The sequence below is a fragment of the Meles meles genome, chromosome 17 (assembly GCF_922984935.1).
Source record: "Meles meles chromosome 17, mMelMel3.1 paternal haplotype, whole genome shotgun sequence".
Classification (NCBI taxonomy): Eukaryota; Metazoa; Chordata; class Mammalia; order Carnivora; family Mustelidae; genus Meles; species Meles meles.
In genome coordinates, this window is record NC_060082.1 from 20,797,435 (window position 1) to 20,809,949 (window position 12,515).

Genomic DNA, 12,515 nt, shown 5'->3' on the forward strand with positions numbered 1-12,515 from the left:
CTTTGTGGTGAAGTTTGTCAAAGTCTAGAACTTCTTTTATAGTATGCCACTATTTGTAATAACTATTGGTAATAGCAGCAATTGTCTGGTTGATTGGTTTATCCAATCTTTTCCTTATGAAAAGCCATTTGTATTTGCAACATACCCCAAATGGTCCAACCTCGAGTCTTCTAGCTACCCGGACATTTCATTTCAGTCCAAAAAGATAATAAAGTATCCCATTAATAAGTCTTGTAATTTCTTATCATGTCCTTCTACTTCCTTAAAAACTTTATTAATGTGCCAAATTCAATGTTAGTCCCAGAATATTGTATTAGGGGCTTGAGGATAGCTCAAATTCATATAGAATAACTTCACTCTGTTTGCCATCCAAATCTTACCATTCCCTCAAAATCCAGTTAAAACAACTTTCCAATAAAGCCCTATAGGAACAATAAAAATTGCAGTCATCTTCTGAATTCCTAAATTGTCTTTTACCCCCTAGTTTCTCTAGGCAATTAACTCTATAGGGATTTATTTCGTGTCCCTTCTATTCTTAACTTAAGCTGGTATTTTTTCTGAGCTTCTATCTACTATGGAAGGTCCTAGAAGGAAAGTTCCATGTGTTAATTTTTTAAAATCTCCTAAGCATGTAGCATACATTTTCAATAATAACAGCTTATAACAATATTTTATTTTGAAAATATTCTTGAGAAATCCTAGTTGTTTAATTGATATACCCAACCTTGTGGGGTAAGAGTAAGGAAATATTTATAAAAGTAATTGTAAACTATTACATTGTTTTTTTTTTTTTTTAAGGAAAGGAAAAATTATATTTGTAGTGGAGAAAATTGGTTGTTTGGCTAAATCTTTTCTCTCCTCCTGGGCAGTCATAGGTATGTCATGCTTACTCCTCAAAGGGGGCTATGAGTGGATGTGATGTGTTCCACTGATACCCAAGGCCATAACATAAGGCAGTGGGTGGGCCACCTCCGCACTTGATTCCACTTCCTGCCAGCTGGGACCTACATGTACACCCTCCCAGCTTTAAGAATGCAGATGATGACAATGCCTCAGAGAAGGGCAGAGCTACCTTTATAGCTTGGGTCCCTGATTGACTTTAGGAAATAGGAGATATCTACCTGCCCTACTACTTGAGGGAGACATTTTAACCATTGCCTTTGGAGCTTCTTTGTTATAACCTCTCATGTAGCAAACACAGTAGCAAATTTATTATTATGGTATTTAAATGTCAGATGAACAATGATATTTAAGTCCTTGGGCCTTCAGGTGGGGGGATGGGATGGTTAAAGCTCCAAAGCGGCCCTAGCACCCTTGAAAATAGATGTCTTCAAGCATTTACCACAGTGATATGGACAAGTTTTACCTTTTTTTTTTTTTGGAAGATGTGTACAATGATGTGATAAGGTTAAAAAGGTATTAACTTGGAGTTTTCTGAACATGTCCCCCAAATTCTTAAGCTCTTCTTTAAAATGACTCTCCATTTTTATACTTTATCCTACCTCATTCACCATCCTCAGTGACCCACATGTGGCCTCATGCCAGACGCTAGGTATTAAAACAAACAAAAATACTAGCTGAAAGCTATTTGCCCCTTTTATCTTCATCCTTGCTTTGATTTTTTTTCTCTTTTCTGTGTTAGCCATAAGCAACAGGAAAAACAGATTTTTCTTTTCACTAAAACTAGAAATTAAAAGACTCTCCACTCATTTCCCTTTCCAACAAGCTCCATGGAAACTACACAAAGGGAGATTTTCATGACTCCTGTGGTCAGAATTCAGGCCTTTCACATTCTTCCTGCTTCTTACGGTGCAGACCGTTTTTCTATCTCCTGTGGTTTCTGTTTCTGTCCCTGGGTATTTGTTCATCAAGTTTCTGAGGTGGGATGGTGTTATATTTCCACTAGGTTCTCTTTCAAAAATGAATCTTCTTGGGCTGAATTACTTTATTTTTCCATTTATAAAAATGAACCTATGTCCCAGCCTCTATAACATAATTACAACATAAAAAATTTCCAATTACAGCAGTTCAAATTTATTCCAGGAAAATACCTGACTAAAGTAACTATTCACATGCCCCCAAAGCTAAATCCATACTTGTAGATGTATCATAAAAGAGATGTCATTGGGGTGCCTGGGTGGCTCAGTCATTTGAGTATCTGACTTTTGGTTCCAGCTCAGGTCATGATCTCATGGGTCATGGGATCAAGCTCAGCATCCCATCTGGCTCCATGCTCAGTAGGGAGTCTACCTGGGGATTCTCTCCCTTTGCCTGTCTCAATCACTCACTCTCTTTCTCTCTCTCTCAAATAGATAAAAAAATAAAATTGAAAGAAAGAAAGAAAGAAAGAGAGAGAGAAAGGGAGGAAGGAAGGGAGAGAGGGAGGGAGAATGAAAGAAAAAGAGAGAGAAAGAAAGAGAGGAAGGAAGAAAGGTATGGGGAGAGGGAGGGAGGGAAGGGTCTGAATCCGGAGAATATTTTAAAAATCTCTGAAGGATCCTGACCATCCAGAAAGATCATTATTAAGTCAACAAGGACCTATTAAATGTATATTCCACTCCAGTAGTGTCTAGGAGGAAGTCATGAGATGAAAAAGCAACATAAGTGGGCTTTCCATCTAGCTAAGAACTCTCTCGTCTGTGCTGCAGGAGAGAAGCAAAAGGCCACACTATTTATTCCATTGTCTGGAATCATAAAATACCAGATCTAGTGTTGTCTAATTTACTCTCCCTATTCAAAGAGTAATAGATTTCAAAGCCCCAATGCAAAAAGATTAAGTGACCCATCTAATATAGTCACAAAGTTAAATACCCACAAGTAAATAATGCCCTAGAGCCAGTCTCAGACCTGAGAGTTTTATAAACTGTCCCATGTGACTACCTTACCAAAGCTGGTACCTACAATTGCCAATTTGTGATATTTTAGTAATATTTCCATAATACAATGCCAGGCTGTTCTCTGTTTTGATTAAATGCATTGGAACAGGGCAGTTACCCTCTACAGAACTATACATAAGCAACCAGTCTATGGATTATGAATCTTCTCAAGGTGAAACAGAAAGTGCCAATCACACTGGATGAATATTTTGCTGAACAATAATTTGTGAGCTTCTTTATATGTCCAGCCAATGACTCCTCTGCACACCAGCACTAGGTAAATTGTCTTATCTTGACTCTACATAATGACCATGAATAGTGAGTTTGCTGATGCAGCACCACTTAGATACTTAGATACACCATTATCTCACATTCCGTTAGTGCGAATTTGGTGAGCCATTACCCACCAAGCTTTAAACACCAAAATTCCACCAGATTCTTCTGAGAAGATTGCTGCCAGTAATTTGAATGAATAGTAGACTGAATAAATTGAGAGAAATTTCTCTTCCCTCATCTTTATTCACCTTTCTAACATTTCTCACCTTTCTTTACACCTGCCCTACCCTCAACCAATAAGGATCTTGATTCTTTAGGGAAGAGTTTTCCATTGTCCCACTGCTGAATTGTCCATCTCTAGTGCCTATAATAATTATTTGTTTTTCAAAGTGATGTGTGTCACCTACACCCAAACATTGCCAGTGAAAAATTATCCAAGCCCTCTTTTGTGATCCTTCTGTATACAAAGCACAAGCTTACCATAGCATTGACAACTCGTATTTGCATAATTTATTGACTGACAATCATTGGACTATAATGTCTTTGAAGTCAAAATGTCTAATTTACTTTTGCATCTCTGTTCTCCATTAGTCCTGAAAAATACACAAGTTTGCTAAATGAATGAAAATATCAGCCAGTCATCAGTAATCTCAAAGAACAGTGTCCATTATCATACTCTGTGTAGGGAAGACAGGAGTTAGGAGGAAAAACATGAAACAGTACTTACGGGTAGCTGAAAGAGAAGAGAAATGGGAAGAGCTTTCTTCTTTGGCTAAGAATTTTCTCCTTTGATTCAGGAGGAGCTTTCCATAGAATGGAAAATATTGCATTCTTTACCAGGATAGTGTGTTTTCTGGATGAAAGTCTTCTCTTAGGTTGCAGTTTTTCCATCACTGCAGTAAATACTTGCCCTGTTCATTAGGCAGTCTTTGTGTTTGATATCTCGTTGTTCTTCATGATAATTATAGTGTATCCGATAAAAAGTCAGTATTTTCCTTAGGATAGATTAAAAGGTAAGGGCATAGGTGTCAGAATGAATACAGGAAGAGAAAGATGTTCCCTGTAAGAACAGGGACAAAGTCGTTATAACCATTCCTCAAAGTAAGTGATAGCTGTAATGCAGAAGAGACAAACAGGAGAAAGGAAAGAGAGGGGCCAGAAACAGAGAGAGGGTCAGAGAAGAGATGGTGAAGTCACAGGGCATATTGGGTATTTCTTGTTTCATCTGAGGTTGACTTATGATAAGAACCCCTTCTTTGGGGCACCTGGGTGGCTCCGTGGGTTAAGCCTCTGCCTTCGGCTCAGGTCATGATCTCAGGGTCCTTGGATTGAGCCCCGCATCAGGCTCTCTGCTCTGTAGGGAGACTGCTTCCTTCTCTCTCTCTGCCTGCCTCTCTGCCTACTTGTGATCTCTCTCTCTGTCAAATAAATAAATAAAATCTTTTAAAAAAAAATCTCCAAACAAACAAAAGCCCAGGGCTTTTAGGTACAACCTTCATTGTACCTAATTCTGCAGACACAAATACACACATTTTGGTTTTTTTCCCTCAGTAACATTTGCTTACTTACCTAATAAATGCTTTGTGTGAATGAAGACATTTTTTGTTGTTGCTACTAATAAAATGAAAGAGGAGTCTGTGCTTGTCTGCATGGAGAGGCTAAAGAATTAGCAAAACCTATCACTAAAGAAACAGGAAGCCCTGGAAACCATGAAATTTAAGATCTCCAACTCCCTTTCACCCCTAGAATTGATGGAAAAATTGGTACGGCTTTTGGACTACACAAGTTATGAAATCTGAGTTTCAGGGACATTTTTACTGAGAAATTGAGAGGGAAAGAAAGGCGCAAAACAAGTGTGATCTGCACGTGGTTTCTGAGAATGAACTCTCACATGCAAACTGAAATAAAATTGTTAAAAGACGGTTTCATGGAAATATAGAGATTAATGCATAGAAATTTTACTAAACGAGACTTGGAACTAGTCTTGACTTGAGATAACAAATCTGTACCCATCCTCACACTGAAAGGTAATCAGAAAAAAAAGCTGAAGTTTTTGGTTGATATACAGGAAACTGTTTCAAGTAACGAAGCTACAGAGATTAGACTTCAACTCCATTTACTACAAAAGGATGTGTTTGTTTCAAAGAGTGATTGTAGAGTGGTAGAAGTGGAAATGAAATCTTAAGAACGATGGTGCGTTACTCCATTGTATATTTTGAAGTACAGATTTCCTGGGAGTGTTTGTCGTAATACTCCTTGAAAGGACACAATTTTTACTTGTTGTCAGCATCAAAGCACTACTTTTGACCTCACAGGACCCTGTGGTTCCTTGTGGTGATTTCAGATCCCCAAAATTTAACCTAGACGTTTGACGTACCAATCCATCCAAGGAGTCCTTTCCACTTCACAAAAAAATAAAAAACCTATTTATTCTATTATTTTGGCGATTTTCTTCATACTATCAACTGTGATTGTGAGGATTAGTTTTATGTGCCCACTTGGCTATGCTATAGGTACCCATTTGCTCAAATCGTAATCTGGGTGTTGCTGTGAAAGACATTTTGTAGATGTGATTTACATCTATAACCAGCTGACTTTACATAAAAGAGATTACCCTTAGAAACATGAATTGGTCTTCCTTCAGTTGAAAGGCCAAAGTTTCCCTGAGTGAGATGAAATTCTGCCTCAAGACTGTAGCATTCGTTTTGAGCCTATCAGCCTGCCCTATCGAATCAGCCTAGCCAGCCCTCACAGTTGCAGGAGCCAATTCCTTGAAATCTGTATATCTATCTACCTATTTTTCTATCATCTATCTATCTATCTATCTATCTATCATCTATCATCTATCTCTATCTCTATAGACAGAAGTAGACAGAGATAATGATAAACAGATTGCACCACAGTACTGGCAACAGAATTACCTAATACTGACAAGAACAGATAAGAGAGAGATGGTCGACTTAACCAAAAAAAAATGTAATTGCTGAATTTTGTATATAGTCAATATAGAATATCTTCTTGAACTGAGAAATTAGATAAGAGCCCATTAAAAAAAAAGTCAAGCAGTATGGAAGATTGTTAAAGGTAATTTGATCGTCGCCCAGTCTACATTTTAAGATTGAATGGAGCAATAACCATCTTGGAGGAAAATATGCTACTTTATTTAGTGCTAAAATACAGGTCTTACCCCCCCCACCTTCCCTTTCCTTTTCCTTACTTTCTGGAAGGTAAGGAACATGTCTTAGAATGCCTTGCACATGATAGGTACACAATAAATGGTTATTGAATAAATTAACTTCTAGAATGTTAGTCACTCAACTCATACTGACCATGTTCCAGCCCTGTGCTGAATGGTAAATATACACCGTCCTTCCCTCATGGAAACATGCCGTGGTTTATCTGACCTAGGGTCTGACAAAGGTATCAGAAGATACACCAGAGAAAAAGAGATTATCCTGATTTATGTCAAACTCAGAAAGTTAGCAGTTTAAAAAAAAGTTAGCAGTGTTGTTGTTGTTGTTGTTGTTGTTGTTGTTTTCTAGAACATTTTGTTTGGCTTCCTATTATATATTTAAACCATTTTGTGGAGACAAGCTGGAGGCCAAGGGCATCAGTGGAGTTGTCAGACAGACCCAAGCTTATACGTGACCTTGGACAAGTCACTTAACATCTCTGAGTTTTAGGATTCCCAACTGTACAACGAGAACAATACCTATAGGAGTGTGTATGTGTGTGTGTGTGTGTGTGTGTGTGTGTGTGTGTGTAATGAAGTACTGTCGGAAAAGCCTGCAGCTCGGTGCCTAGCATGTGGAAAGTCAGCTATAAATAGTAGCTGGATTTGATATACTTTACACTTTAAACTGCAGACTCTGGGGTAACAAGTTCCTTAAGCAAAGTAACCACTACATTGAATAATACTTCCTCATATCTGTCAAAGCATACATTCATTAGGCTCAGAGGAGCTTCCCTTCTTTTAGGATGAGTTTGAGGGTGTGCTCAAAACATTTGTTTATCCAAGGGGAAATCCCCAACATGTGATGGTAGGACTATAAAGAGGAATTTCCATGAAAAGAGAAAAGATATGTATTTTTAGATATAGTTGTGTATATATATATATAACTTATAAATAATAAACATATAGAGACTATACACACACACACACTCATGAGAATCACAAACTATTAGATCTAGAAGTATTGGAGATAATCTAGATCTCACCTGATATAAGTTTAGAAAAGCAAAATAACTACTCCACGGGCACCAATTAGTTAGTGGCTGAGAGAGGACCATCTACCAGTTCAAAAGGTATGATCTCTGTACCTATAATTTATCTCTGTACTTCAGAATTATTGTTTTTCAAAGGGATAAATGTTATTCCCCCCAAATCCTAAAACCTAACATAACTCGTGTTTTTTTGTTTGTTTGTTTGTTTGTTTTAAGAGAGAGAGAGCCCATGCGAGAGAGGTGCAGGGGAAAAGGAGAGAGAGAGAGAATCTTAAGTGGATTCCACATTCAGTGTGGAGCCTGACTGGGGGCTCAAACTCACGACCCTCAGATTATGACCTGAGCAGAAACCAAGAGCCAGATGCTTTACTGACTGAGCCACCCAGGTGCCTCTACAGAGGCATAACTTTTTTTCATTAAAATCCTCTGGTCGAGGTGCCTGTGTGGCTCAATGGGTTAAAGCCTCTGCCTTCAACTCAGGTCATGATCCGAGGGTCCTGGGATCGAGCCCCGCATCGGGCTCTCTGCTCAGCAGGGAGCCTGCTTCCTCCTCTCTCTGTGCCTGCCTCTCTGCTTACTTGTGATTTCTGTCTGTCAAATAAATAAATAAAATCTTTTAAAAAAAATAAATAAATAAATGCCTCTGGTCACTACATGGGAGCCACAAGGGAATTATAACTGGATGGCAAGTCTGGCTGTCATCTCCACGTGCCAGGCATTATACTAAATACTTTGCTTATATTTCTTGTTTAATCTTCACCCACACCTGGTTAAGATAAATTTATTCATTTTCAAAACTATCCAGATGGGTGAACTGGGTCTCAGTGAGGATAGATCATTTGTATAAGTTCACACCGCTACCAAGAAGGAAAGCAAGACTTGAAGTTATTCCGCCTGACTCCAGAGGTACAGTAATATAGGAGATTCTTGGCGCTACAACTTGCTAAATCCTTCTCTTTTATCTTATTTTCCAGTGTTCATCCTTCCCTGTCCAATCCATGACAAACTATGCCAAGTGCTTGACTTGATTCTCTAGCTAGTTGACTCAAGATTACAGTCACAGAAGTCAGAAGAATCCAGTCCGGGGTGTTGTGCTGATAGCCAAGGAGGAGGATGGGTCAGCCTGGACCTTTAGCTCCTGTAGGTGATGTCACAGGACTGCAGCTTCCCTGGGGGGTGAACAGGATGGCCCAAGAGGAGGGCCCGGTGTCCTGAGGACCTAAACAGAATAAAACCTTCCTGGACACCTTTTCAAAATACTAAGAAATGTATGTTATGCAATTTTCCCTAAAGCCCACTGCCTTTAACAATTCTCTTTGCTAATCTGATATGCTACATTCAAACAGAAAATGGATCAAGAATGTAATGAAGTAGTCTTTTCTTCATCAAAGTCACAGAAAAGTACATCAATGTCCCCTGTGGTAGCTGACAAAGAGAATCAGGCAGAACAACTCTTTTACATCAGTAACATAACTACAGTGGTAAGTAGTAACACTTACAGATATGTTTATTTGATGAAGAGTGTGAAAACTGAATTGAATTGAATTCAGAAACTTGGGCCTGCCTCACATTAGCCATATAACACAGGGCTTGCCATGACCCTATATGAACTTCAATACCTTTTGTATAATGGAACTGATTTCATTTGCTTTTATTTATTTAATGTGTTTATTATGCCCATCAAATAAGAATGTTTTGGACATGAGTGTGAAAAATATAAAATGTTATACCAATACCTGATACTGTCCTTAGTAACTAGTAGTATTTGGAAGGACTTTTTTAACTTGTTTATCATATATAGCTTACTGAGGTAGAGGTGTCTCACTCCTACACTGAGGGAATGACACAAACTGATGAGGACATTGTTGTTGTCACCAATTGTTGTCACCAATGCTAAGGAAAGGCCTCCTTGTCCAGAACAGGGGACAGAGTCCAAATAGAAGAGCTGAGAGGGACTTTTAGAGATGACCCATCTAAACCCACCTAGGGAACGAGAGTTTTAAGAGAGATGCAGGAACTTACTCAAACCCACCCAGTTTATACAAAGCAAAAGGGACTAGAACTCATGGATTTCAGTCAGTGCTCTCCTAATGTTTTATTATCTTCTGCATTTTGATTATTAAAATAAAATTTTCTTTTAAAATAATCTAAAAGGGAGGGCGCCTGGGTGGCTCAGTGGGTTAAAGCCTCTGCCTTTGGCTCAGGTCATGATCTCAGGGTCCTGGGATCGAGCCCCACATCGGGCTCTCTGCTCCGCAGGGAGCCTATTTCCTCCTCTCTCTCTGCCTGCCGCTCTGCCTAGTTGTGATTTCTCTCTGTCAAATAAATAAAAAATATTAAAAAAATAATAATCTAAAAGGGAGAAACATGTGTGACTAATCCAGTGGCCTCTAATGGCCAGACAGCATTTTCCAACAACTTCACAGTATAACTCAAGATGAAAAGAAAATAACATCAGGGCAGCTACCGGACATGGCCTTGCAATCATCGCCCCAAGATGACAACCATAACCTTGTCACAAAATGACGTAACCACAAACAATATGACTCTTTTCCTTCTTTCTGTGGTTACTGAAGAAGTGACAAAGCATCAGCCCTTAGGAAACTTCTGGACAATGAAAGGAGACTAGATGAGGTATATTTTCCCTCAAGTTTATTTAAAACCCAAGGATGGTACTTGGCTTTTGGAGAGTGTTAACTACCAGTCCTTCCTTCTCAAACACTCTAATTTACTCCACCTACTAACACTTTTTATAAATAAGACCATTTAGTCACAGAATAGAAGGAAGTAACCAAGACTGATGGTTGCTTAATTATTTCATGTGTTGAAAGGCTTTAAGCTTTCAATAGATATACAAATGCCAGATGAAAATTTTAATATTGTACATACATTCTTAGAGTTGGAAAACGCATTAAGAGGTTCTCTCATTCGGTCTTGTACCTGAAGAAAACATTCTGTATGTGAGATCCTGTGCAGAAAGCCATTACTGGCAGCTCTGAGGACTGATCTAGTCAATGAGGCTGAGGATGGGGACTAGGGTCAGAAGGCCACTTCATTTATGCATAATAATAGTTATTTAGTTGAACTAGTCTTGATGCTTATAGCCATTCTGACATGACTACCTTTCATCTTTCCTTATGATCACGAGTACCTCATACTGACTTGACTTACTTTTTATTTATTTATTTATTACCCAGGTACTGATACTAGCCCTCCACTAACTAGATCTACTAATGGATTTCCACTAGCTCCCTGTCTTTCTGGATTTCTCTTTATTGACTGCTATTTCAGTCTCTCTTGATAGTTAACCACAGGTAACCACTATTCTACTCCCTGCTTCTGAGTCCTATATGATTTCTTTTTAATGTTCCTCATTTTCAGAATGCTATACTTCTCTCTGTAAGGCCAAATCTATCATTTTCAAAGCCTATTTCAAGTCTTACTGCAACAAAAAAATTTTGAGTGTTTGGTATAGCATCTCTGAGTGTTATAATAGCTATAATATGCATTATAAGTAATATCTTACTTTTCTCTACTCCCCAAAGTATAATTGTTGCTAATAAGATTGTAGTTATATAACACATTTTATTCCAGTATGAAATTGCATTGCAATATTCAGAATATTTTAAAACAGAAATTATGTGGAATTTTTATAAAATACATTACAAAGTATTGGACTATGAGTTTTACTCATATATAGATAGATAATTTATATGCTATCAAAATTATGGGAAAATTTTAGACTCAAGTTTTCAATAATTTTCCAAAATAAATTATATTCTGCTTTTAGTGTCTATCTAGAAAATACATATTAAATAGACTAAAGACAATCTAAGAAGAGTAAAATATAAACCCTATAATGTAAGCAGATTTTGGAAGAACTGCTTTAGGTTATATTCTCTCTTAAGAGATTATGGCAATTGTTCCAATATATGGTATTCTGGTTTTTTTGTATATTAAAAAATATATTTATCATCATACAACGAACTTGATACAAATTATGTTTATTTAGTGATTTTTACATATGCAAACAATTAAAATTTGGTTTTGATGGATTAACAGAAAGGAACTTTCATTATAACACAAAATAAAAAGAGATGGTCAGATTGGATCTCTTGGATCTATTTAGATTTACAATTGTAGTATTCTATGAAATATTAAGTTATCTGCTACCAATAGATTTTTGAGATACATTTTGCCTCAATAATATGTACACCATAGGCAAAGAAATGGAACTGGATAATGTTTTCTGATGGTTTTTAACTTTATTCCAAGACTACATCTTTCAAGACTAGATTGAGTTCGGGCTTCACCATTAATTAGTTATGTGAACTAAGACAAGTTATTTCACCTCTCTAAATTCATTTCCTCATTTATAACACAGGGATAATAAAAATAATTACTCTTTCTTCCTCAAGATATTATTACAAAAAACATATGAGATAACATATATAAAGTACTATGCAAATAATGAAGTTTTATATAAAATTTAATTATTGATTTATTAATAAACATAACTGTCTAAAAACTAAGTATTTCAATTTTCATTATATTCATTCAACTTGAAATAGCTGAAATTTTTCATTGGTATCAGGTCACTTCTTCCTGCATTGGTTACTAGTGAATGGCCAAACCTGTTGCTGTAAATAAATGGGCACTAAGATGTTTCTAAAAAATACATGTGGCTCAAGATTAGACTTCTTCCGCTTTGTGGTCTCACATGTCTGACCACAGCAACTATTTTTAATCACAGCCTATGCTTTTTAGTGACATCTAACTCCATACAGAAGAATCATCATCCTTAGCAAGACGCAGAGATGTATGACGTGTTTGATGACAATGTACTTCTTTTTTTGTTGTTTTTTTCCCTTATCTTTTTTTTAAAAGATTTTATTTATTTATTTGACAGAGACAGAGATCACAAGTAGGCAGAGAGGCAGCAGAGAGAGAGGAGGAAGCAGGCTCCCTGCCGAGCAGAGAGCCCGATGCGGGACTCGATCCCAGGACCCTGGAACCATGACCTGAGCCGAAGGCAGAGGCTTTAACCCACTGAGCCACCCAGGCGCCGCATTCCCTTATCTTTTTAATATGTGTTTCTACTTTGATAATTTCGAAAACATTCAGATCACTTGACAACAT